Below are 26,503 nucleotides of genomic sequence, written 5' to 3'. Positions count from 1 at the left end.
GTGGTTTTTCTTTACTTGGTTGTCATTAAAAACGAAACTTGGTGGTCATTTGTTGTATCTTTTAAAAGAGCCTTACTAGGATTGAGAGACTCAGTTGCCTAATTCCCTGTGGTTTTTCTTTACTTGATGGTCATTAAAAACGAAATTTTTGTGTTAAATAAGTAGTTTTTGTATGTTTTAAAAGAGCTTTAAGGGGTTTGAGAGACTCAGTTGCCTCAGTCCGTGTGGTTTTCCTTGACTTGGTGGTCATTAAAAACGAAATTTTTGTGTTAAATAAGTAGTTTTTGTATCTTTTAAAAGAGCTTTACAGGGTTTGAGAGACTCAGTTGCCTGATTCCGTGTGGTTTTTCTTTACTTGGTGGTCATTAAAAACGAAACTTGGTGGTCATTTGTTGTATCTTTTAAAAGAGCTTTACGGTGATTGATAGACTCAGTTGCCTATTTCCGTGTGATTTTTCTTTACTTGATGGTAATTAAAAACTAATTTTTCATGTTAAATCAGTATTTCGTGTATCTTTTAAAAGAGCTTTGCGGGGATTGAGAGACTCAGTTGCCTAATTCCGTGTGATTTTTCTTTTCATGGTAGTCATTAAAAACGAAATTTTTGTGTTAAATAAGTAATTTTTGTATCTTTTAAAAGAGCTTTACGGGGATTGAGAGACTCAGTTGCCGGATTCTGTGTGGTTTTCCTTTACTTGGTGGTCATTAAAAAATAAATTTTTGTTTTAAATCAGTATTTTTTTTATCTTTTGAAATAGCTTTACAGGGTTTGAGAGACTCAGTTGCCTAATTCCGTGTGGTTTTACTTTACTTGGTGGTCATTAAAAACGAAATTCTTGTGTTAAATCAGTAGTTTTTGTATCTTTTAAAAGAGCGTTAAGGGGTTTGAGAGACTCAGTTGCCTGATTCCGTGTGGTTTTTCTTTACTTGGTGTTCATTTTTTGTATATTTTAAAAGAGCTTTAAAGGGTTGGAGAGACTCGGTTGCCTGACTCCGTGTGGTTTCTCTTTACTTTGTGGTCATTAAAAACTAGATTTTTGTGTTAAATAAGTAGTTTTTGTATCTTTTAAAAGAGCTTTAAGGGTTTTGAGTGACTGAGTTGCCTGATTCCATGTGGTTTTTCTTTTCTTGGTGGTCATTTTTTTTATCTTTTAAAAGAGCTTTACATAGTTTTAGAGACTCAGTTGTCTAATTCCGTGTGGTTTTCCTTTACTTTTTGGTCATTAAAAACGAAATTTTTGTGTGTTAAATCAGGAGTTTTTGTATCTTTTAAAAGAGCTTTACGGGGATTGAGAGACTCAGTTGCCGGATTCCATGTGGTTTTTCTTTAATTGATTGTCATTAAAAAGGGAATTTTTGTGTTAAATAAAAAGTTTTTTTATATTTTAAAAGAGCTTTAAGGGGATTGAGAGACTCAGTTGCCGGATTACGTGTGTTTTTTGTTTAATTTATGGTAATTAAAAACGTAAATTTAGTGTTACATCATTATTTTTTTTATCTTTTCAAAGATATTTAAATTTAATTTGAGACTAATTTTCATAATTCAGTGTTTTTTTCATTTAATTTGTGGTCATTAAAAACGAAATTTTTGTGTTAAATAAGTAGTTTTTTTTTCTTTTAAAAGAGCTTTACGGGGATTGAGAGACTCAGTTGCCGGATTCCGTGTGGTTTTTCTTTACTTGGTGGTCATTAAAAACGAAATTTTTGTGTTAAATAAGTAGTTTTTGTATCTTTTAAAAGAGCTTTCTGGGGTGTGAGAGACTCTGGTGCAGGTGTCAGTTAGGAGTGTTTGTCCTTGTTGGTCTGGTTCGGTAAATTTTAAATGAAATTTATAGAGTTTGAAGTACTCAGTTGCCTCATTCCGGATGGTTTTTAGTTAATTGGGAGTCACTAAAAACGTAAATTTTTTGTTAAATAAGTAGTTTTGTATCTTTTAAAGGAGCTTTACAGGGTTTGAGAGACTCAGTTACCTAATTCAGTGTGGTTTTTCTTTACTTGATGGTCATTAAAAACGAAATTTTTGTGTTAAATAAGTAGTTTTTGTATCTTTTAAAAGAGCTTTACGGGGATTGAGAGACTCAGTTGCCGGATTCCTTGTGGTTTTTCTTTACTTGGTGGTCATTAAAAACGAAATTTTTGTGTTAAATCAGTAGTTTTTGTATCTTTTAAAAGAGCTTTAAGGGGTTTGAGAGACTCAGTTGCCTGATTCCGTGTGGTTTTTCTTCTTGATTTTTCAAAGTTCATTTTGAATTTCTTTCGTTGAAATGCAAGAGTTGGAATATTTCAGTAGTGTTTGGTTGTGGTTTACCTTGTCACAGTTACATTTTCTTGATTTTTCAAAGTTCATTTTGAATTTATTTCTTTGAAAAACAAGAGTTGGAGTATTTCACTAGTATTTGCTTGTTATTTACCTTATAACAGTTTCAATTTATTTATTTTTCAAATTTAATTTTGACTTTAATTATATTTAATGCATTATATTGTTTTTGTCTTATGTGTTTGTTTTTGGTTTAGATTTTATCTTTTAAAATTTCCTGATTTTTCAAATTTGATTTTGAATTTCCTTCTTTGAAATGCAAGAGTTTGAATATTTAAGTGGTGCTTGGTTGTGGTTTACCTTGTCACAGTTACATTTTCTTGATTTTTCAAAGTTCATTTTGAATTTCTTTCGTTGAAATGCAAGAGTTGGAATATTTCAGTAGTGTTTGGTTGTGGTTTACCTTGTCACAGTTACATTTTCTTGATTTTTCAAAGTTCATTTTTAATTTCTTTCATTGAAATGCAAGAGTTGGAATATTTCAGTAGTGTTTGGTTGTGGTGCATTTACATTTTCTTGATTTTTCAAAGTTCATTTTGAATTTCTTTCGTTGAAATGCAAGAGTTGGACTATTTCAATAATGTATGCTTGTGGTTTACATTGTCACATTTACATTTTCTTTATTTGTCAAATTTCAATTGAATATATTTCGTTTTAATGTAAGAGTTGGAATATTTCAGTAGTTTTTGGTTATGGTTTACCATGTCAAAGATACATTTTCTTGACTTTTAAAAGTTCATTTTGAATTTCATTCATTGAAATAAAAGAGTTGGAATAATTCAGTAGTGTTTGGTTATGTTTTACCTTGTCACAGTTACATTTTATTGATTTTTCAAAGTTCATTTTGAATTGCTTTAATGGAATAGAAAGAGTTGGACTATGTCACGTGGGTGTGGTGGTGGTTTAAATATTAAACGTAAAATTTTGGTTATTTCTAAATTTTCATTTTGATTTTATTTCGTTGAAATGCAAGAGTTGGAACATTTCAGTAGTGTTTGGTTGTGGTTTACCTTGTCACAGTTACATTTTCTTGATTTTTCCAAGTTCATTTTGAATTTCTTTTGTTTAAATGCAGGAGTTGGAATATTTCAGTTGTATTTAGTGGTGGTTTACCATGTCACAGTTACATTTTCTTGATTTTTCAAAGTTCATTTTGAATTTCTTTAGCTGAAATGAAAGAGTTGTAATATTTCAGTGTAAAAGTAACATTTTCTTGATTTTTAAAAGTTCATTTTGAATTTCTTTCGTTGAAATGCAAGAGTTGGAATATTTCAGTAGTGTTTGGTTGTGATTTACCTTGTCACAGTTACATTTTCTTGATTTTTCAAAGTTCATTTTGAATTTCTTTCGTTGAAATGCAAGAGTTCAACTCTTGGATACACAATACGGAAATTTCATTTAAGAAATTATTAAAATATTTGTAAGTAAGTAACAAACTCTTTTTGTTTTCACCTCTTGGATATACAATACAGATACTTCATTAAAGAAATTATGAAAAAATCGCAAGTAAGTAAATTTTTTTTTCTCTTTATCAAAAACAATTTTCACTTAGCTACACGATGTAGAAATTTAATTCAAGAAATTAGGAAAAATTCTAAGTAATTAACAATTTATTTATTGAAGTCTACTCTTGGATAAAAAATATTTAAATTTAATTAAATAATTTAATTAAATATATAAAATAATTATAAAATTGATTAAATAAATTATTAAAAAATACTAAGTAGGTAAAAATTTCTTTCTTGAAGTCATCTCTTGGATATACAATATACGGAAATTTCATTCAAGAAATTATGAAAATATTTGTAAGTAAGTAACAAACTCTTTATTGATTTCACCTCTTGGATATACAGTACAGATACTTCATTCAAGAAATTATGAAAAAATCGCAAGTAAGTAACTTTTTTTTCTTTTTCACAAATAATTTTCACTTAGCTAAATGATGTAGAATTTTAATTCAAGAAATTATTGAAAAATTCTCAGTAAGTAACAATTTCTGTCTGGAAGTCAACTCTTCCATATGCAATACAGAAATTTCGTTAAGGAAATTATGACAAAATAGTAAGTAAGTAACAAACTCTTTCTTGAATTTACATGTTGGACAAACAAAAAAGACATTTCACTCAAGAAATTATGACAAAATTCTAAGTAAGTAACAAGCTCTTTATTGTTTTCACGAGATAGATATACGACGTAGAAATTAAATTAAAGAAATTATTAAAAAATTCTCAGTCTAAGTAGCAAATTCTTTCTTGATATCCACCTTTTGTATAAACAAAAAAAAACAAAAAATACATTTCGTTCAAGAAATTATGAACAAACTCTGAGTAAGTAACAAACTTTATTGTTTTCACGAGTTAAATATACGATGTAGAAATTAAATTCATGAAATTATGAAAAAATTCTCAGTAAGTAACCATTTCTTTCTTGAAGTCAACTCTTGGATACACAATACTTAAATTTAATTCGTAAGATTGTGAAAACATTTTTATTTAAGTAACAAGCTCTTTTTTTAATTTCACCTCTTGGATATACTTCAGAGATACTTCGTTCGAGGGAACAAGAAAAAATCACACATAAGTTACTTTTTTTTTTCTTTATCACAAAAAATATTATATTAGCTAAGCGAGGTAGCCATATCTTTAACGCAGATATGAAAAAATTTTAAATAAGTAGAAAATTCTTTCACGAATTCACCTGTTGGACAAACAAAAAAGACAATTCTTTCAGGAAATAATGAGAAAACTCTAAGTAATTAAAAAACTCTTTATTTTTTTAACTATTTAGATAGACGATTTAGAAATTTAATTCAATAAATTATGAAAAAATTATCATTATTAGAAGCAAATTCCTTACTGAATTCACATGTTGTATAAACAAAAAAACAAAAAAGACATTTCGTTCAAGAAATTTTGACAAAATTCTTAGTAAGTAACAAACTTTATTGTTTTCACGAGTTAGATATACGATGTAGAAATTAAATTCATTAAATTATGAAAAAATTCTCATTAAGGAACGATTTATTTCTTGAAGTTAACTTTTGGATACACAAGAATGAAAATTAAAACAAGAAATTATTAAAATGAATGTATTAAATAAGCAAAAACAAGATTGGTTTCACATCTTAGATATAAAGTACAGATACTTCATTCAATAAATTATGAATAAATCGCAAGTAAGTAGCTTTTTTTCTCTTTATCACAAACAATTTTCACTTAGCTACACAATGTAGAAATTTAATTCAAGAAATTATGAAAAATTCTCAGTAAGTAACAATCTCTTTCTTGAAGTCAACTCTTGGATACGCATAATAAGTAAAGTTCAGTCAAGAAACTATACAAAGCATTTTTAAGTAAGTACCAGGCTCTTTCTTGATATCAACTCTTGAATATACGTTACATATACATAATTAATAAAAGATAATTATTCATATTTTGAAACTGCATACGCGATTCCTAACGTTGAATTGAATCTATCCAAACAAACGGGGTTTCCCCACTGCTCCCTACACACTGCAAAAAAGTGAGCAGTACGAAAACTCCACGTTTTCAACCAGACTGGTTTTTTAGGGACCAATCACGAGAGATATGCAAAGTCGACATAGCTTTATTTCATTTTTTAAGGTTCATTTAGTCGTGGTTTCGTGCGCGCACGTAACCGCGTCTAAATGAACCTTGAAAAAATGAAATAAAGCAATGTCGACTTTGCCTATCTCTCCTGATTGGTCCCTAAAAAACCAGTAGGGTTGAAAACGTGGAGTTTTCTGGGGACTCCCCGCTCGTTTGGAAAGGTGCCAAGCAAAGGCATCCACATAGCATGTAGTTTCAAACCCTGTTTAATCACGTTTCTTGAATGAAGTATCTGTACTGTATATTCAAGAGGTGAAATCAATAAAGAGCTTGTTACTTACTTACAAATATTTTTTTTAATTTCTTGAATGAAATTTCCGTATTGTGTGTGTATCCAAGAGTTGACATCAAGAAAGAAATTGTTACTTACTGAAAATTTTTTCTTAATTTCTTTAATTAAATTTCTAAATTGTGTAGCTAAGTGAAAATTGTTTGTGATAAAGAGAAAAAAAAGCTACTTACTTGCGATTTTTTTATAATTTCTTGAATGAAGTATCTGTACTGTATATCCAAGAGGTGAAATTAAAAAAGAGTTTTTTACTTACTTACAAATATTTTAATAATTTATTGAATGAAATTTCAGTATTGTGTATCCAAGAGTTGACTTAAAGAAAGAAATGGTTACTTACTGATAATTTTTTTCATAATTTAATGAATTTAATTTATACATCGTATATATAAATCGTGAAAAAAATAAATTTTTTTTATTAATAATAATTTTGTAATAATTTCTTGAACTAAATGTCTTTTTTTTTTTTTTTTTTTTTTTTACAAAAGGTGAATTCAAGAAATAATTTGGTAATTATAATGATAATTTTTTCAAAATTTCTTGAATTAAATTTATAAGTCTTATATATAACTTTTGAAAACAATAAAGAGTTTGTTACTTAATTAGAATTTTGTCATAATTTCTTGAACGAAATATCTTTTTTGTTTGTCCAACAGGTAAATTCAAGAGAGAATTTGCTACTTAGTTGCAATTTTTTTATAATTTCTTGAATTAAATTTCTACATCATTTAGCTAAGTGAAAATTGTTTGTGATAAAGAAAAAAAAAAGCGAATTTCTTTAGTTTTTTTAAAAATTTATTTAATTAATTATAGTTACATTAAATCATATATGTTAAATTAATATATATTGTTTTAATTAAATAAAAATATTTTAATAATTTATTTAATTAAATTTCCGTATTGTGTATCCGAGAGTTGGATTCAAGAAAGAAATGGTTACTTACTTAGCATTTTTTTAATTTTTTAATGTTTTTTTTTTAAAAAAATTTATAAAAAATAGTGTAAACAAATATTTTTGTTTCTTTCTTTTTTATTTGAAAATTTTTCTTGTAAGAAATGTCTTTTTTTTTTTTTTTTTTTCTATCCAACAAGTGAATTCAAGAAGGAATTTGCTACTTAGACTGAGAATTTTGTCATAATTTCTTGAATTAAATTTCTAGGTCGTATATCTAACTCGTGAAAACAATAAAGAGTTTGTTATTTAATTAGAATTTTGTCATAATTTCTTGAACGACATGTCTTTTTTGTTTGTCCAACATGTAAATTCAAGAAAGAGTTTGCTACTTACTTACAATTTTGTCATATCCTTAACGAAATTTCCGTATTGCATATGCAAGAGTTGACTTCCAAAAAGAAGTTGTTACTTACTGAGAATTTTTCAATAATTTATTTAATTAAAATTCTACATTCTTTAGCTAAGATAAAATTGTTTGTGATAAAGACAAAAAAAAGTTATTTACCCGCGATTTTTTCATAATTTCTTGAATGAAGTATCTGTACTGTATATCCAAGAGGTGAAATCAATAAAGAGTTTTTTACTTACTTACAAATATTTTCATAATTTCTTGAACGAAATGTCCGTTTTGTGTATCCAAGAGACGAGTTCAAGAAAGAAATTGTTACTTACTGAGAATTTTTTCATAATTTCTTGAATCAAGTTTCTACATCGTGTATCTAAGTTATGAAATTCTTGAATGAAATTTCCGTATTGTGTATCCATGAGTTGACTTCAAGAAAGAAATTGTTACTTACTGAGAATTGTTTCCTAATTTCTTGAATTAAATTTCTACATCGTGTAGCTTAGTGAAAATTGTTTTTGATAAAGAGAAAAAAAAGTTACTTACTTGCGGTTTTTTCATAATTTCTTGAATGAAGTATCTGTACTGTATATGCAAGAGGTGAAAACAAAAAGAGTTTGTTACTTACTTACAAATATTTTCAGAATCTCTTGAATGAAATTTCTGTATTGTGTATCCAAGAGTTGAACTCTTGCATTTCAACGAAAGAAATTCAAAATGAACTTTGAAAAATCAAGAAAATGTAACTGTGACAAGGTAAATCACAACCAAACACTACTGAAATATTACAACTCTTGTATTTCAAAGAAAGAAATTCAAAATTAACTTTGAAAAATCAAGAAAATGTAACTGTGACACTGAAAAATTCCAACTATTGCAAGTCAACTAAAAAAATTCTAAATTAACATTGAACACTATAAATATAGTAACTTTGAACTTTTAAAAAGCTACCAAACGAATGTGATATATTCAAACAATAGCTATTCAGTTAAAGAAATTCAAAATGAGCATTGAAAAATCAAGAGAATGTTATTGTGAAAATTTCCACCACAAACAGTCACTTCAGAAATCTAAAAACACTTGAATTTCGACGAAAGAAATTCAAAATGAACTTTGAAAAATCAAGAAGAAAAACCACACGGAATAAGGCAACTGAGTCTCTCAAACCCCTTAAAGCTCTTTTAAAAGATACAAAAACTACCGATTTAACACAAAAATTTCGTTTTTAATGACCACCAAGTAAAGAAAAACCACATGGAATTCGGCAACTGAGTCTCTCAATCCCCGTAAAGCTCTTTTAAAAGATACAAAAACTACTGATTTAACAAAAAAAATTCTTTTTTAATGACCATCAAGTAAAGAAAAACCACCCGGAATTAGGCAACAGAGTCTCTCAAACCCTGTAAAGGTCTTTTAAAGTAGACAAAAACTAATTATATAACACAGAAATTTATTTTTTAAAGAGCGCCAAGTAAAGGAAAACCACACTGAATCAGTCAACTGATTCTCTCAATCCCCGTAAAGATCTTATAAAAGATCAAACAACTTATGAGTTAACAAAAAAATTTCTATTTTAATGACCATCAAGTAAATAAAATACAGACGGAATCAGGAAACTGAGTCTCTCAATCCCCGTAAAGTTCTTTTAAAAGATACAAAAACTACTTATTTAACACAAAAATTTCATTTTTAATGACCATTACGTAAACAAAAATCTCGCAGACATTGACAACTGAGTCTCTCAATCCCGTAAAGCTCTTTTAAAAGATCCAAAAACTACATATTTAACACATAAATTTCTTTTTTAATGACTACCATGAGAAGAAAAATTACACAGAAACCGGCATCTGAGTCTCTCAATCCCCATAAAGCTCTTTTAAAAGATAAAAAAACTACTTATTTAACACGAAAATTTTGTTTTTAATGACCACCAAGTAAAGAAAAATCACACGGAATTAGGCAACTGAGTCTATCAAACCCTGTAAAGCTCTTTTAAAAGATACAACAAATGACCACCAAGTTTCGTTTTTAATGACCACCAAGTAAAGAAAAACCACACGGAATTAGGCAACTGAGTCTCTCAAACACTGTAAAGCTCTTTTAAAAGATACAAAAAATACTTATTTAACACAAAAATTTCGTTTTTAATGACCACAAAGTAAAGAAAAACTACTCGGAGTCAGGCAACTTATACTCTCAATCCAATTATATCTATAATTTTTGTTAAAACAAATAAGAAAATAAACCTAAATTTACTTATATTATTTCCTAATCGTTTAGGCAAATAAAACGTACTTTGGAAACTGTGTCTCTCAATCCACTTAATTCTATTTTAAAATATAGAAAAAATACTTATTTAAAATAAAAATTTCGTTTTTATTGACCACCAAGTAAAGAAAAACTACACGGAATCCGGCAACTGAGTCTCTCAATCCCCGTAAAGCTCTTGTAAAACTGTGACAAGCTAAACCACGACAAAGCACTACTCTCGTGGAACTCAATCCCCATTTAACTCAACCCCCTGGCACCTGACCCCCCGTGGACCTGACCCCCGGTATAACCGAAACCCCCTGGTACCTGGACCCCCTGTAACTGAACGCGCATGCACCTCCACCCACCAAGCACCCCCGCTCCCTCAAAACACATTTCAGTCATTTCTCGTTACATTGATAATACGCTCCAAAACATCACTTGTGTATTATACAGTACATAATCATGGCATCTCCTCCAATTCACAAATCCCATTACCCCCTTTTTTTTGCAAAGGTTAATCAAACATCTCCGATTGTAAAAGCATTAAAAAATATTCCACTCACTAATTACCCCTTTTTTGCAAATGCTAAACAAGAAAAAAAAACTGTGCTTTTCAAAAACTTGTCCGTTAAAACTCGAAACAAGACGCGCTGGTTTTATAATACAGGTTTAATTAATTGCGTAAATCTCTTTGAAAGGGTGTAATGCCCCTGTAGAATAGAATTACCTACCAGAAAAACCGGAAGGAACATAAAGGCCCAGAATTCAAAAGATGGATACTACTGCCGTATATTTGGCTTTAAAATACACTCCTCTATCGATCTATCTAATATGCAGAATAATTGTAACAAACACATCTTGCATGCAGACATAAAATTCTCAAATTCGAAAAGCCTTATTTACCGTGGGGGGTACTTTCCGGGGGGGGGGGGGGGGTCCGCAGGGGGTGTATTTTTCGGAGGGGTATTTTCCAGGGGGTGGGGAGATAAGACAAAGAAAAGTGATAGAATATATGGGAAATATATAATTTGAGCTATATATTTGGAGATAAGGGGGGGGGGGTAAAGTATTTGGATAGTTTGAAGTCAGGAAACAATTCTTTCTAGATATGGCCACTAAAAAAATACAGAAGAATAGCGAGGTATCTGGAAATTTTGTAAAAAAAAAATTAAAAAAGAAAAGAAGAAAATCCCAGTATAAAGTAAATGTAATGTTTTATTTAAGTATTTTTTCCATATGCTAAATGTTTTTTTTTTGGATGACCATTTTTCCAAGTATTAAGTAGCCTACTATTATTATGTTAATGTAGTGTTTCATTTAAGCGTTTTATGAAGATCGCTGATCAAAGTTTATGTTATTTGTGCCTTTCAGTTATGTTATTTAACTATGTTCATGGCCGATTTGGCTTTAAAATACACTTCTTTATCTATCTATCTAATATGCAGAATAATTGTACCAAACACATCTTGCATGCAGACATAAAATTCTCAAATTTGAAAAATCTTATTTTCCACGAGGGGGGGGGGGGTATTTTCCGTGGGGGTACTTTCCAGGGGGTGTTTCCCGCATGGGGTGTATTTTCCAGAGAGGTATTTTCCGGGAGGGGGGTGAATCGCCAGTGGGGTTACACGCCTAGAACCGGTTGAACACGGGTTCTGAGAAGACATTCACCGTGTTGAACACGGCACTCAAAACGATAATCTACAAAACCTGTGTCGAACTCCGTGCTGGATGTGGGTGGCCTGAAAACCAGGCTCACATGTTCAAAACAGTTGTGTGAACATGTTCACATGTTCAAAACAATTTTCCTTAGTTGTGTTTTCAGGCACCGGGTTTGAAGTGTATTTTGAGCAGGTTTGAAAAAAAAATCGCTTTCAGGTTCTCCGTGTTCAACACAGCAACACTTTTAATCGTTTCCGTCTTACGAGTTCCAAGCATGTGGGGCACGGGTTCCTGAAAATTATAACGTGCCAGAATCCGTGTAGCACAATCCGTGTCGAACTCCGACTTGGATGTGGGTGGCCTGAAAATAAGGCTCTTGAAAATCAGACACTTTGAGTATGATCTACATTCTTCCTTTTGCAGCATTGAAATAATGTTAAAATAAATATATTTTTCTTCCTTTTGCAGCTTTAACGGCATTCGTCACGACACACAAAGAAAACTAAGGAACACACTATCTTTGAAGAAATTCGTCGCGGAACACTTGTTTCTAAACTATCTGCAAATACGGCATTCGTTTACAGAAAATAGATAAAAAGCAACCGCTCAAATTAGGAGGTCAGTTCAGCAATACAGCATTTGACCGAGGAAGTATACAAGCTACATAAGAAGGGAAAATGGATGGACCAAAATGCAAAGGTATGCACCTAATGAGATTATGAACAAGTCTATGTATAATGATATGCCTATATATATACCAATTATTTGAAAAAAACTACGTTTTCTAAAGAGTTAAAGAGGCTGAGTTACAGGGTCGAACCTTAAAACGTACAGGGATTAGGAGGCACAGTTGGGGGCTGCCGCCCCCAAACTCCCCGCTTTCGCAGCCTTTAAATAAAAAAAAAAATTTTAACTGAAAGTAAGGAGCGACATTAAATCTTAAAACGAACAGAAATTATTCCGTATATGAAAGAGGCTGTGCCCTCCTCAACGCCTCGCTCTTTACGCTAAAGTTTGACTTTCTCACAACTCTTTTTTAAACAATAAAAACTTTAGCGTAAAGAGCGAGGCGTTGAGGAGGGCACAGCCTCTTTCATATACGGAATAATTTCTGTTCGTTTTAAGATTTAATGTCGCTCCTTACTTTCAGTTTAATTTTTTTTTTATTTAAAGGCTGCGAAAGCGGGGGTTTGGGGGCGGCAGCCCCAACTTTGCCTCCTAATCCCTGTACGTTTTAAGGTTCGACCTTGTAACTCAGCCTCTTTAACTCTTTAGAAAACGTAGTTTTTTTCAAATAATTTCTGCACGTTTTTGTACAGTTTATTACTTATTATTGCTTGACTAACTGTTAGCTGATCGTGTCAGGAGTTGAAGTTGGGGGGCTGCCGCCCCCAAACCCCCCGCTCTTGAACATTCTTGTGTTAAGGCTTTTAATTCCTGAATACTCAAATCACGTCGTACAGGGTGCCTCCTAATCCCTGTACGTTTTAAGGTTCGAACTTGTGACTCAGCCTCTTTAACAGCCCCCCCAACTGTGCCTCCTAATCCCTGTACGTTTTCAGGGTTGACCTTGTAACTCAGCCTCTTTAACTCTTTAGAAAACGTAATTTTTTTTCAAATAATACATATAAACAGGTTAGACATGCTTTGTTATGAAAATTGACGCGCAGATATTTTCATAACAAAGCATGTCTAACCTTTGAAAAAAACTAAGGTTTTTCGTAAATGTAAATTCGGGGGATAATTTTTTCGGTCTGAAAATATCAAAAGGCCCTAACAGGTCGAATTCTGCTTCGAATGAGTCCTCATTCAACCGGATCCGTTGCCAACTGTGGCCTGTAGGCGTGGCTAAGAAAAAAAAAGAAATGATGATGAATTTTAAGTGGCTATATTTGGTTTTTGAAAACAGGGAAGCAGTGATCGGATTGAGCTGAAATTTCGAGGATAAGCTCCCGGGCCCTAGGAAAGCTTAACCTCTAAATTTCAGCCCAGTCGGACAACGTTAAAGGGGGGCTGTGGTGGGAGGGTCCAAACTTCCGGCCCAGTTTACCCCATGAAGATAAAGTCGGAGGAGGATGAAATTTTGCAAGTTTCTTAGTTTGAGCTTGGGCTACAAAATGCGATTACCGCCGTCTCTCTGCGACCTCTAGGACCTGAAATCGCTTAACATTGTGGTGGGTCGCCTCTTTATAGAGGCACAAGTGTGCCTCCTTGATAGTTTGAAGGTCTCTGCTTCAAAATTCTTTAGAGTGGGGGCAGCAATCAAGTTGGTACTGCGAATAATGTCGGATCACAATAAATAAAGATGAATAAAATATATATATATATATATAACCCATTTAAGTGGAATTTCACTTGTTTAGAGGGAACTTATTAAAGGGAAATGGGAGCTTTCTGGGAGGGCGTAAAGAGGGAGGCGTTGTATAGATGGGATGGAGGAAGAGCGTAAGTAGCTGTATCGACCTCAGGCGGTTTGGTGCTGCGGTGAGTTATTAGTAGTAAGAGTAGTAGTAATTAATTATGTAGGGGGGAAAGCTAAGAAGCTCCATTAATAAAAGGGAGCTAAAAGCCCGTTAAATTTCCTTCACTTATTCATAATATCCCAGCTCACAAATTGAGAAAATAGTTAAATTTTTGAAAAGTTGAAGCAATTTATTTAATATTTTAGTTTTAGAATACTAAATTATTGTAAAGTTAGGTTTACAAGCTCAAGTTCAAGCCCGGAAATCGTGACAATCGTTAGCAATCAGAATCGTCGAGAGCACGAGCAAAAATATTTTGCCCAGAACCCCTCCTAACCCCCAAAGCAAGCCCTGACAAAGTCAAAGATCGCCACCATTTTTTTTTTTTTTTTTCAATTATGACACTAACATTTGCAAAATAATTGTAACAAAATAGCTGTTTAAAAACGACATAAATCCACATTTATCAAAAGTTTATACAAGAATTAATCAGCAAAATAATTAAATTCAATTGCGTAACTTTTAGCTTTTCTTCGTCCTCTTCTTCAATCAATAAATCTAACACAATTCACAATGGTACATACAAAAGTATTTATCTACAGGGTCTTCTGGGGTAATAAATTGGACAAAGTGAACAATGAATGTCTACTATATAGCGCTAAAACAACACTGTTAAAGACGGACTGACTAGTATTATCTGTCCACAGCGGTCTAGCCTCGATAAATTAATTTTTTTCAATTGTGCTCTTTTGAGACTTGCTGAAGCAAAATAATAATAATGATCAGGAAATAATCTATAGTTTACGGGCATCCATCAAAGCGTCAAAATTCTTACAGTATGTCCTGTAATCACCTTTATTTTCCATTTAAGCCCCCTTTTTGTTTTCTTTTATTTACAATCCCCTCCCTCATCCCGAAAAAGATTCCTGCCTTTGTGTTAAGCACAAATCTAGATGTTTTATGCTTTGTTCTATAACTTCCAAAAGAGATGTGCTATGCAACTTTAAATTTGTTCAAACCCGAAAAAGAAAGAAGGCCATCTTCTTCATCTTCGCTTACCCTATTCCGTACTAGCTTACAAAACTGTATGGCAGAAAAAAATGAAGAAAAGGGCCGTACAAATTCTAGACAGTCACTTGTTTTACTTTCAAACATGATATATGATATTGTAGATTCTATACAATTTTTAGTGTTAACTCTTTTATTTTTAGATCCAGCATGCAAGTGCAACCCCTGTAATTGCAGTACAAATACAGATTGCTGCGCTAAAGCTAAATGTAAGTTGTCTTGTTTTCCTCTAAATTAGGCTATAAGCAGTGGCGTCGTTTAAGGGGGGGGGGAATTGGCCCCCCAATAATTTAGAGAAACAAAAGTTTTATTAAGCCCATGCCTCTTGACTCTCTGGACGTGAACCCCACTTGCCCGCCCCCCCCCAATGAAAATGCTGGAGCTACGCCCCGGGCTATAAGTAAAGACTCAGTTTAATGGTTTTACAATCAATTATCTATTTTTTCTTCCCTATTGATAAACTATATTACGCAAATACTCAAGATGCCTACTGAATCTATACACCCAACAAAAAGGTGAAGGCATTCAAAGACAAAAGTATAGAGGTCAAATCAAGGGGAAAAGGATTAAGAAACGGGAGCTAAAACAGCTTGAATATGTTCTCAGGATGTCCAAAGATTGAATCCAAGGATCGCTTGTACTTAATAGCGCTCAAGAGGGTAAGTGGTAATTCAAAGGTGCCTTATTAAACAGGACAACATAATATTATATTTTTCAAAAATGCGCCCAAAACTTTTGAGAGAGCCGATTCACTTTTCACGTCGACATAAAATCAATAAAAAAAAGCGTCAAAATAAAAAAACAACAAATTTAAAAATTTTTCTTTCACTTTCATTTTAGAAATGAAAGTGGTCTGAATAAAGTTCCCTGAGGAATTTAAAAGACAATAAATAGGACGAGGCATGGGTGCCCATAAGCTGAATTCCAGGGGGGGGCAAACCTCGTCTAATTGACACTTTTAATGCTATATAATAGAAATCTCAGAACAAAAATATAAAAATAAGGCAACATCATTCAGCCAAGGGGGGCGCCCCCCCCCGTATGGGCGCCCATGGGAAGAGGGTCCAGGGATATATTTTTGCATTTTAACTTTTGTGGTTTAATCGAGGGGAATAATATTGCAATATTTACAAAGAGAGTCAAGTTAAGGTTGTTCAGCAACAAGTGAACGAGGATGCTGTGGTTGATAAAGTCAAAAGCTTTTTGTAGGTCAACTAAGACAAGGATGAGCCAAAGATTTGGCTTTTCTGGACTGTTTAAGATGGTCTGAACCCAGTGGATAAATGTAATAGGTGGTAGAAGTTTGCTTAAAATACCAAATTGGCTAACGTCAATGCCAGGAATGATTCTAACTTTCAGTGAATAGCAAATAAATCCTTTATATAATCTTGAAAAAAACTGGTACATAACAGTGCACACTTGCCAAAACTCAGAGTAGTAGATTTCTTTGTTGAAAGATATTTGGGAATCTAACAGATCTTGTAATTTTGTTGTTAAAACTTCAAAAAAATTTGAACTTTTTGATTAAATCGATTGGGATTTCCAAGAGACATTACTTTACTTTCTAAGCTCTTAAATTTCTTTTTTAATATTCAAGGGAGAAATTGGGGCAATGAAAAAGGGAGGAATAGTAGGATTTGGTCCACTGAAACAGGGGGGGGGGGGGTCAAACTAAAGCGAAATACAAGTACAAATCATTAGTAATCTTATTAAGTAGCTCAGAGAGATGATTTAGGGTGTGCTTTCCATATATCTCTTTGATTTTTATCTCATTGATTAGGCTTATTAAAGTGTATATTGTGAACCTTTTTTGTAGAACAGAGAAGCAGATTTTCTATTTTGTTTTTTCCATCAGAAACTTGATTAGACAATTAGCTTCTGTAATATTCAGCCTTGCTATAAAATATTTACCTTTTTTGTTCTAAGTCTATTAAAAAAACTTCACTAACAAGGTTTATCATTAAAGCACTTTGTAAACTTTTTTTCTGCAGAAAATGGGACTCAAAATTACTCCCTAATAAATTTTGAATCGAGAAAACCTTTTTGTCAACATCAATTGTAGGATAAACAGGAAACCAATTTTCAGTGGTAACCCAAGAGCCAAAACTATAAAGTCTTGAGTTGATTAGAGGTTGCCAAAGGTTACTTGCCTCTTAGCTAGCAACAAGAGATCAGAGTACACTGGAGTGGTAACTGCCTCCAAGTGAGACAGAGTACAGATTTGTTTCAAGTTAAACTTGCTAGAGGTAAAACCAAGTTTTTAGTCATTTCATTTGTGTCACCTAACATTAAAATTCCATTGTTTGGGTATTTTGACTGTACATGTCAAAACTAGAATAAATATTTGATAAAATCTCTTCTGTCAGCAGTTTCATGGTTGGTGAGCAATAGAAACTGCATAGAATTATTAGGTTGAAAGGACGTAGTTAGATTAGAAGATCAAACACGCCCCATATTATTTCATCAAAGGGTGATTAACATGGAATACACCTGTGAGTCAGAGGTGTCACTAGTCATTTTGGGGGGGGGGCAGCAAATGTTATCGAACGGCTGGTCATTTTCACCAACTGATCTGGGTGATATTGCTATTAACTCCACTTCATTTTTTTACCAGCAGAGACTGATGTTCTTTCATTGATTTCACTTCATATTTTTCCATCAGCCAATTTACCTAATAATAAAAAAAAATGAGCCAGTAAAATAGTGGTTCTTTGCTCCAAAATTGTACCAACTGGCTGAAAACTCACATCAGGGGCGTCACGTTGGGGTGGGGGAGGGAGGGGGGGTGGCACACACACCCCCAACATGACGCTCCTGGTGTGAGTTGTATATAATCTATAACTGACAAAAGAAAAATATCAGCACCTTTCTTATCAAAAAGATGTTTTCTGGTCATAGTTTGACAAGATGGGAAAAAAGTATTAGTTGTTAACACTTGTCAGTTTTGGGTTTGTATTTTTTAAATAGCAGTTATGACTTAATTATGAATTTTAGACAAGGTGTCTTAATTTCAAGGTTCTTGAAATTAAGACTCTTGGCACTGCTTAAGAAAAATTTAGGGAATCAAGAGCAGCTAGTGAAGGTACCTTTTTAATACTTTTTGGGGGTCAAAATTGGAGTCTGTGTGTCTACTGGGATTGATAAAGGGGACAAATGGGGTAAGTGGAGAACAGTAGTTATTCCATCTGTATGATAAACCTGGCAAAAGATACAAAGACATAGCTTTAGTAGGCAATAGTATGGAACAAATTGCTGTTCATAAAATAGCATAGCATAAAAAACTAAATAACATAGAAAACAACTTCAATCATTAACTCTGGAGCTTCACAAGGAGAAATCCTTGATGAATCCAAGCTGCAATTTATAGTAACAAAAACTTCAAACCAATTTTACGCTATTTCAATTCTCCATTTCTGTAGCACAAGTGTGACATAAAAATAAACTAAAAACACATATCACTCATAAATCATGGTTTTTATTGACAAATGTAACCATGGTGGGACTCAGATATAGATTGAAAATAACTTGCTCATTCCAATGGAAAATACTTGTCTATGAATGACAAAAGCATACCATTTTTACAAAAACACAAAACTACAAAAATAACGCTGGAACAAGCATGCATTGGGACAATGAACATCCCAACAAAAGAAATCAGAGCAAGTGGACATAGAACTGTAAGATAAATCAACATATTGTTTTCTTTGTTTATTGTTACCAAGAATTCAACAACAGAGTTTTTGAAGGCATACATAATTCCTCCTTGCCTAAAAAGGACAAAAAACCTTTGCTTACAGACCCAAGAAGAACACGATTCAAACACAATTTAAAAAAAAACCATCAATATCATAGATCATTGCGAATAAAAGAAAAGACTTTTGTCTCTCTGAAATCAGGGGAATTGTACTGACCAAAGGATATTTATTCTGCTCTATAGGATCTGATAAGTGACATGATCTATAGCCAAAAATCAATTCATTTGCATTATGTTTTATAAACCAAAAAGATAATTTCTTTTGTGTTTTTTTTTTATTATCTGCATAAATGATTTGATAGGATAATTATGAAGCCATTTTTTCAGGCATGGAAAGTGGCTGCTGTAAAGAAAGTGATTGCTGTGTTGGCGCAAACAACTGCTGCAATGCATGCACATGCAAACAATGCTTATGCAATAAATAAATGGTGCATTTGAAGAATATATAATTAATAAACAAGTGTTTTCCTTTTATGTCCTTATATTCATATTTGTATTTGATTCTCTTTCTGATTTGTAGTAAACATATAAAAATAAAATTATGTGTATGTAATTTGTTATCATCAAGAAAAGTAACTATCAGAAAATACAAGTCAGTCTCTACCAAACAGACCTGAGTTGTTCCTATAGACTTAGCTGTCCAAAATAGGTTGTTTATTAACAACAGTCCTTTTAAAAGCAGAACATGAAGTATAGTTGCAGATAGGAAAAATGTATCCTTTTACATATTGGAAAAATTACTGTAATTTAAATATACGGAAACATAATTCAAAACTCTCCCTCTCACAATAAGGGAGAAACAAGAAAAGGCAGTGTTTCCAGTTAAAATCAGATTACCCATGTCAAGAAATTTTTCTTCATTTGGCATAAATTGTTTCTTAGGTAGCAACAAATATTCGATAGCAATTTATAACTCATATTCTGTTGTAACACAGAGATCAGAAAACAAACAAAAAATATGTTATTTAATGCCCAATTTAACACTGTTACTACTGCTACTATTATAATTGTATCTCAGCCTCCTCCTCCTCCATTATTTTTGAACTTATCTCTACAGCAAGTAATTGCAGATTTCTCAGTTTTTTTTTGTTTTTTTTTTTCATGTTTTCAAGTTGGTGTGACAGCTGATGAGAAATAAGTGCAAAAAATATGAATAAAAAATCATTAAACTTTTGTATACAGTCTTGGGTTATACCCAGGCAATGGGGGAGGAATGGTTCAGGGAAACAATTAGCAATCCTTTATCCATTTTTTTCAAACCAGAGGAGTTAGGATTTAGCAAAGGCATTACATCCACGCACTCCTTTTTGTGGGTCATTTGTGCTACAGGTCTGTTGTGTTTTTTGTTTTTTTTTGTATATATAACCCAAAGTTTAACTGTGTTCATGCAAGGTCATTATCCTTTGGATGGGGGGGGGGGGGTCTGGAGATATATACTGCAGTAAATTTACGGTTTTTGTATTAATATGTTTACTGAAATATAAACCAACCATCCAATTTGCTTTTCAACACTTTTTCCACATTGCAAATGTGGAATTCCCATTGCAATTGCATCCCCTCCTCATACCTTATCAGCATTATAAATACCTAAGCATCTTTTTAGCTCTTTCAATTATATGTTTATTCTTCTTAGTTACAGAATTTAAGACCCTTCTTTTATAAGACAATGTCAGTGCTGAATGCTATCTATCATTAAATACAACACTAAAATACAAGTTTAGGAGTCCAGAATTATGCAACATTGATGACATCTACTTTGGAGTAATTAAAAATTATATGGCAGCACTTCAAATAAAAAGGTCATAAACTTTCAAATTCTTCAATGAATGAACCTCAAAATAGTGTATGGTCCTATATAGTCCATGGTATATAGGTTTAACCTTGGCTTGGTAATACAGGACCCAAACCTTGGTTGTAGCAACATACTGTAGGGTTGACACAAAGACCTCAGTAGTCAAGAAGCATTGTGTTAATCCAATACAATACAAATAATATACATTTTTTGAATTTTAAAAGAATTGAAATAACCCATTTCTTTTTAAATTAAAAACATACACAAATGTTTTAATGTTAAAATAATTCTACTAGCTAAAAGAGGAATATGCTACTTGATGCCCCTTTTAACATTGCTTTTAAATATGCTAATCACTGATAAAATTTTGGATAAGGGGCCTTTTGCTATCTTGGAACGTTGTTGGGTTAGGAGAATGACTTCAGAGCCTAAATTATACCTGGAAAGGTGTATTCAAGTCCTATCTTTACTCCTTCCCTATTTTTAAGGCTTAGGAAATTCCATTCGAGATGGGTCCATTTTCAGTGAAAACACATTGATTTAGTATTCATTGGTTTAGTCTACTATTCTTTGATCTCATTTTTGGAACCATAATTTTAAAGATTTAGGTAGGATTTAAGTCATTAAATATACAAAAGAACAAGTTTTTTCAGCTGAAAGTAAGAAGCAACATTAAAACTAAAAATGAAGAGAAATTATTATGTGTGTGAGGGAGACTACCCCTTCCCCAACCCTTGCTCTTTGTGCTAAGTATTAAAGCTCTTCAAAATACTTCTCATTCAAATTCAAGGGCCCTTACTCTTGAGCACAATTTCTTAAAAATTGTGACAAAAGGTCAAACTTTAGCATGAAGAGCGAGGGCTGAAGAAGGGGCAGCAGGAATAATTTTGTTGGTTTTAAGTTTTAAGGTTGCTTCTTACTTTCATTTGCAAAAACTTTGTTATTTTATTTAATTTCCAACTGGTTGTCAAATCATGCCAGGAAATTCTCTTCCCTCCCATAAAACAGTTATCCTAAAATTTTGATTGGATGCTTATGGGGAAAAAAGTGGCATGGGAGGGGGCTAGGTACCCTCCAATCATTTTGGTTGCTTAAAAAGGAAACTAAAACTTTTGATTTCCATTCAAATGAGCCCTCTCCCTATCTTCTAAGACCTTTGGTTCTAACCAATAACCTCCAAAAATTACTAAATTCCACATTTTTGTAGATAGACCTTTGAAACCTCTACAGCAGAGTCCTCTGATAGAGTGAATTCCCCCCCCCCCCTCCTCAAAATCAGACAAATTTTTTCAGGGTTGCAGCTTTTGATGGGTAACATTAAAATAAATGAATATTATATATTTGGAATCAGCATAAAAAAAAACAATCTTTGATTTACTGGTTTTTTAGAGCTTCAGTAACTATGGGCCAAGTTGCTCTTTACACTTTATTACCATGAACTATTTGACATTGGATTTTTTTCCCTCTAAATTTAAGATGGATTTGACCAAATTCTTTGAAACCATATAAATTAGGATTTATATTATTTATAAATTAGGAGCTCAAAACTCTTCATTGAGCCTTGTATATGCTTTAGATCTATTTCTGAAATTTTCTCTTTTATAACAAAAAGTTTGTCTAAGTTATTTAATGATTTGTGCCCTTTAAAGAAAAACTTCAAGAAACCTTATCAGGGCATAGTTTAAAATTCTAGAAATCCCGGAAAGTTTTGCATTAGGCTAAATACAACAGCAATAGTGGTGAACTCAGAATCAGCAAAGTTATGCATATAGCCTAGGGCTATGCCTGACCACATTGGGAGAAAGAGGCTGATATGCAATTGTGATGGCAGTGATTACTCTATCTGCAAAGAGTACTAAATGGCAAACAAAAGGTAACATTCTTGTCTATGGCTTCTTCCTTAGGAAATACTATAATAAGTGGTCCATGGACCACTGCTTGGGACCCCATAGCAGACCAACTATCACCACTGAAGCTGGTGGACACAGGATTCACCCTATTGCTACCAAGTGCAATTTAAGGTAATAACAAAAGAGTAATATTTCCCCCAAATATAATGTTTAATGTCATGACAATTGCATACCCTATCCCCACACTCTAATGAGGCAAGATATAGCCCTAGGGAACATGTTTATCCATTGTTTCTCACTGCTTCAACAATCACATCTGTTCACTAACAGGCATTTTATTCTTAACTCTGTCTACATCATCACATCATTTTTAACAATGGAAACAGTTGGATAAAAATATAATTTAAAAATATGGATGAAACAGAAGTCAACATGAAAACCTGATTAATAGAAACTTTTGGCATATTGTACAGTAATAATTCCAATTTAAGAACTGAATTGAAGAATTTCATGGTTTTTGTTGTAGTTTGGTATATCACCTAGGAATACAACGATTGCTGCATTTGTTTTTGCCATTCTATCAAAACCCAATCCTCAGTTTTACTAATAAGCCATTGTTTTGTAAAACCTCAGTTCTACTTTGAGCCATTTAAATATTTGCCTCTCAATTACTTGGACTATCTGTCTTGGCTTTTCTCTGTCTACAATTAGCCATGTCTTGATGCAACCTACTGCAAAATAATTGATAATTTCAATTCTTATGTCAATTTTAAATTCTTGGTCAGCATGCCTGAGACTCTAGGAAGGCATGACTTTCCAAAAACTAACAAAAAAGTATGTGTCCAATAAGAGAGTCATGCATACTCCTGCCATTTACCCATGCCCCAGCCATTTAAACATTTGCCTCTCTATTACTTGGACTAATTGTAGACAGAGAAAAGCCAAGACATAGTCCAAATAATTGAGAGTAATTGAAGTTATCAAGTATTTTGCAGTAGGTTGCATCATGACATGGCTAATTGTAGACAGAGAAACCTAAGACGTATGCATGCCTCTCTTATTGGACACATACTTGTTTGTTAGGTTTTTGGAAGGGCATGCCTGCCTAGGGTCTCAGGCATGCTGATTAAGAATTTAAAATTGACATAAGACTGTTAGATTGCCTGTAATGAGAGGCAAACAAGGCACACCCGCCTATGGTCTTAAGAAGACTGACCAAGAATTTAGAATTTACATAGGACCATAAATTTGCTTGAAATAACAGGCAAACAATTGTTTAAAGCCATCTTTATCTTTCAAATAGTACTTAATTGCTGCCTAAGCTTAGCCCCACATTCTGAAAAAAATTTGAATTTTTCACAAATTTTTTAAATTTTCAGGTCACTTGCCTGAGACTCTAGGGCAGGTGGGTGCCCCAAATTCTCATCTCACGTTAGAACTTTTTCGTGGATACCCACCATCTCCAATCACTTTCCAACTAGTATCTATTCATTGCCTCAGCCCAGTACAGCAATCTGATCAAATTTCCACTTTTTTCAAGTTTAAGGTCACTTGCCAGAGACTCTGGGCAGGTGAGGTGGACACCTCCAAAAATTATCCTAACTTCCACTCTCGCCTTAGAACTTATTCACAGATACCTAAACCATCAATGGTTAGACTGTTTCCCTAGTGGTAACCATGCATGCACTACACACATACCAACAATTTTTTTTTTCATTTTCACATGGGGTCCCAATCTAGCCCATGTTCATTGCTTAGCATTCAGGCCTTGAAAAATAAAGCCCAGATAGTCAGACCCCAATGCTCCAATCTGAACACTGAACACTAAAAAATGTCCAAATATTGTCTAATAATTAATTAAAAATTTGCATTCTGAAATATAATTCTCCATTCTCCCAAATATACTGCTTACTGCCATGACACTTACATCCCCTATCCCCACACTCTAATGAGGCAAGACATAGCCTTAAGGAACATGTTTAGGTAAATTTTTACCAAATCATATTATTGACTTATGAATAAAGTGAATATACCACTTGATGCCTTTTTTATGCTCTTTCCAAATATATTAATCATTTTTGTCAGAAATGAATTTTATCCCCACCCCTATATATACCAATTCAGGGTATATATTTGCACATTAGGGGGGTGGGGGTAAAGTTTAAACCTACCTCCCAATTACATCAAAAATAAAATTTGCCCCCAACCCCCTTAATGTGCAAATATATATCCTGAATTTGTATATATAAGGGGTGGGGGTGAGACTCATTTCCAACAAAAATGATTATTATATTTGGAAAGAGCATAAAAAAAGGCATTGAATGGTATATTCACTTTATTTGTAAGTCAATAATATGATTTGCTAAAAATTTACCCATGTTTATCCATTGTTTCTCACTGCTTCAACAATCATATTTGTTCACTAACAGGCATTTTATTCTTAACTCTGCCTACATCATCACATCATTTTTAACAATGGAAACAGTTGGATAAAGATATAATTTAAAAATATGGATGAAACAGAAGGCAACATGAAAACCTGATTAATTGAAACTGTTGGCATATTGTAAAGTAATAATTTCAATTTAAGAATTTCATGGTTTTTGTTGTAGTTTAGTATATTACCTAGGACTACAACAATTGCTGCATTTGTTTTAGACATTCTATCAAAATCCAATCCTCAGTTTTACAAATAAGTAAAACTGACTAACCTCAGTCAAACCTCAGAATTTTGTAAAACCTCAGTTCTACTTGAGCTTTTAAGTTGTTCTCAGTTATTCATTCTTTAGAATGAATAACTGAGCATCATACTCTGTTTACTCATTTAGCTTCACTTTTGAGGACCAAGTTTAAAAACATGCTTGAGCCAACTACCAGCCAGTGCATTGATTTATTTAACTTTGTAGATTTTGTGGCTGGGAGTTTATTGTCAGAGTCACTTTCCTACTCTAGCAACTCTAATGCTTGTCTAATGCTAGCTGCATCCAGAAGTATCTTTTCCATTTTTGTTGTGGCTGAAATTCTATCTAGCTGATTAGAATTCTATCTGACTAAGGCTAATAAGGTCTTTTTTCAGTTAAAACAACATTTTTTAGAACAGAAAAATAAAATGCAATATAAGAGTGAAACCAAGGATATCTTAATAGAACTAAGAATAATGGGTGGAAAAAACGAATGCAGCTAATGTCTAGTCCTATTAAGAGGGCAACACAACTGTCAAAGTAGCAACCATTACATTTAGAAAGGGTAGGCTATTGATTGGGTAGTAGGCTATGTTCACTTTATTTGTAAGTCAATAACATGAACTGCTGAAAATTTACCCTTATTTTATAAGCATATTCCTTTGCATGTGGTTAGTGCACCAGAGCTTTACCAGAAATTCCTCTTGGGATTTTATTTGATCTTGCAAGACCCATGACCCTTCCCAGTTCTAAGAGTTTTCTAGCTAAGAAAACGCTTGGTTCTTATTCGCTAGCCCCCATAAAAAGCATCTGAAACTTACTTGTCCCTGGTGGTTATAGTAAGCTTAGAATAACACCTAAATTGTTTATCGGTTGGTTTGTCAGCAACTTTGATATTAGCCTAGCAAGACTTTTTCAAAAGCAGTGCATTTTGATTGAAGGTTTCCATGGTTTCGGGATTGAGAGCAGTGTTACCGATCAAAGACTTTTCCAGCGAGGAAACAATGAGGCCAAAAAGAGTGATTTTTGCTCAAAAAAGTAAAGTAAGAAAATGTGCCCCTACCGTTACCACTGTTCTGATCGATCTCAGGGTCGGATCGGCTAGGTGTGAGGCTCGAATATATTTTTTTTTGGTGGAGCAGCCTTTATATTTGAAATTTTTAAGTAAAATTCAAACCCAGCATATATATGTATATATATATATATATATATATATATATATATATATATATATATATATATATATATATATATATATATATATATATATATATATATATATATATATATATATATATATATATATATATATATATAGTATGTGTGTATATATGTGTATATATATATATATATATATATATATATATATATATATATATGTGTGTGTGTGTGTGTGTGTGTAGTGTGTGTGTGTGTGTGTATATATATATATATATATATATATATAT

The 26,503-nt window shown here is 32.6% G+C and overlaps 1 protein-coding gene and 1 long non-coding RNA gene across 4 annotated transcripts in view; one reads left to right on the top strand and one right to left on the bottom strand.

Moving 5' to 3' along the window:
* The window catches only part of nudC (nuclear distribution C, dynein complex regulator), a 69,554-nt gene extending 43,540 nt beyond the window's left edge, over positions 1-26,014 (bottom strand). The window contains exon 1 of one of the 3 annotated variants that reach the window (XM_089087471.1): positions 25,877-26,014. The gene's annotated coding sequence lies outside the window, so the exon portion shown is untranslated. Of the gene's footprint in view, positions 1-25,694; positions 25,715-25,876 lie in introns of those variants that run through there. The other 2 variants (XM_089087472.1, XM_089087473.1) reach the window with 2 other exon arrangements.
* Positions 12,017-19,285, top strand: LOC148952943 (uncharacterized). Its single transcript, XR_016141688.1, has 3 exons — positions 12,017-12,147; positions 15,122-15,187; positions 19,060-19,285. It is a non-coding gene; the product is annotated as an uncharacterized LOC148952943 (long non-coding RNA).
* Positions 26,015-26,503: the final 489 nt, after the last annotated feature.

The sequence above is a fragment of the Artemia sp. Qi Xiang Cuo genome, chromosome 4, assembly GCF_049724085.1.
Source record: "Artemia sp. Qi Xiang Cuo chromosome 4, ASM4972408v1, whole genome shotgun sequence".
Lineage (NCBI taxonomy): Eukaryota > Metazoa > Arthropoda > Branchiopoda > Anostraca > Artemiidae > Artemia > Artemia sp. Qi Xiang Cuo.
This window is presented reverse-complemented; position numbering and strand designations above follow the sequence as displayed.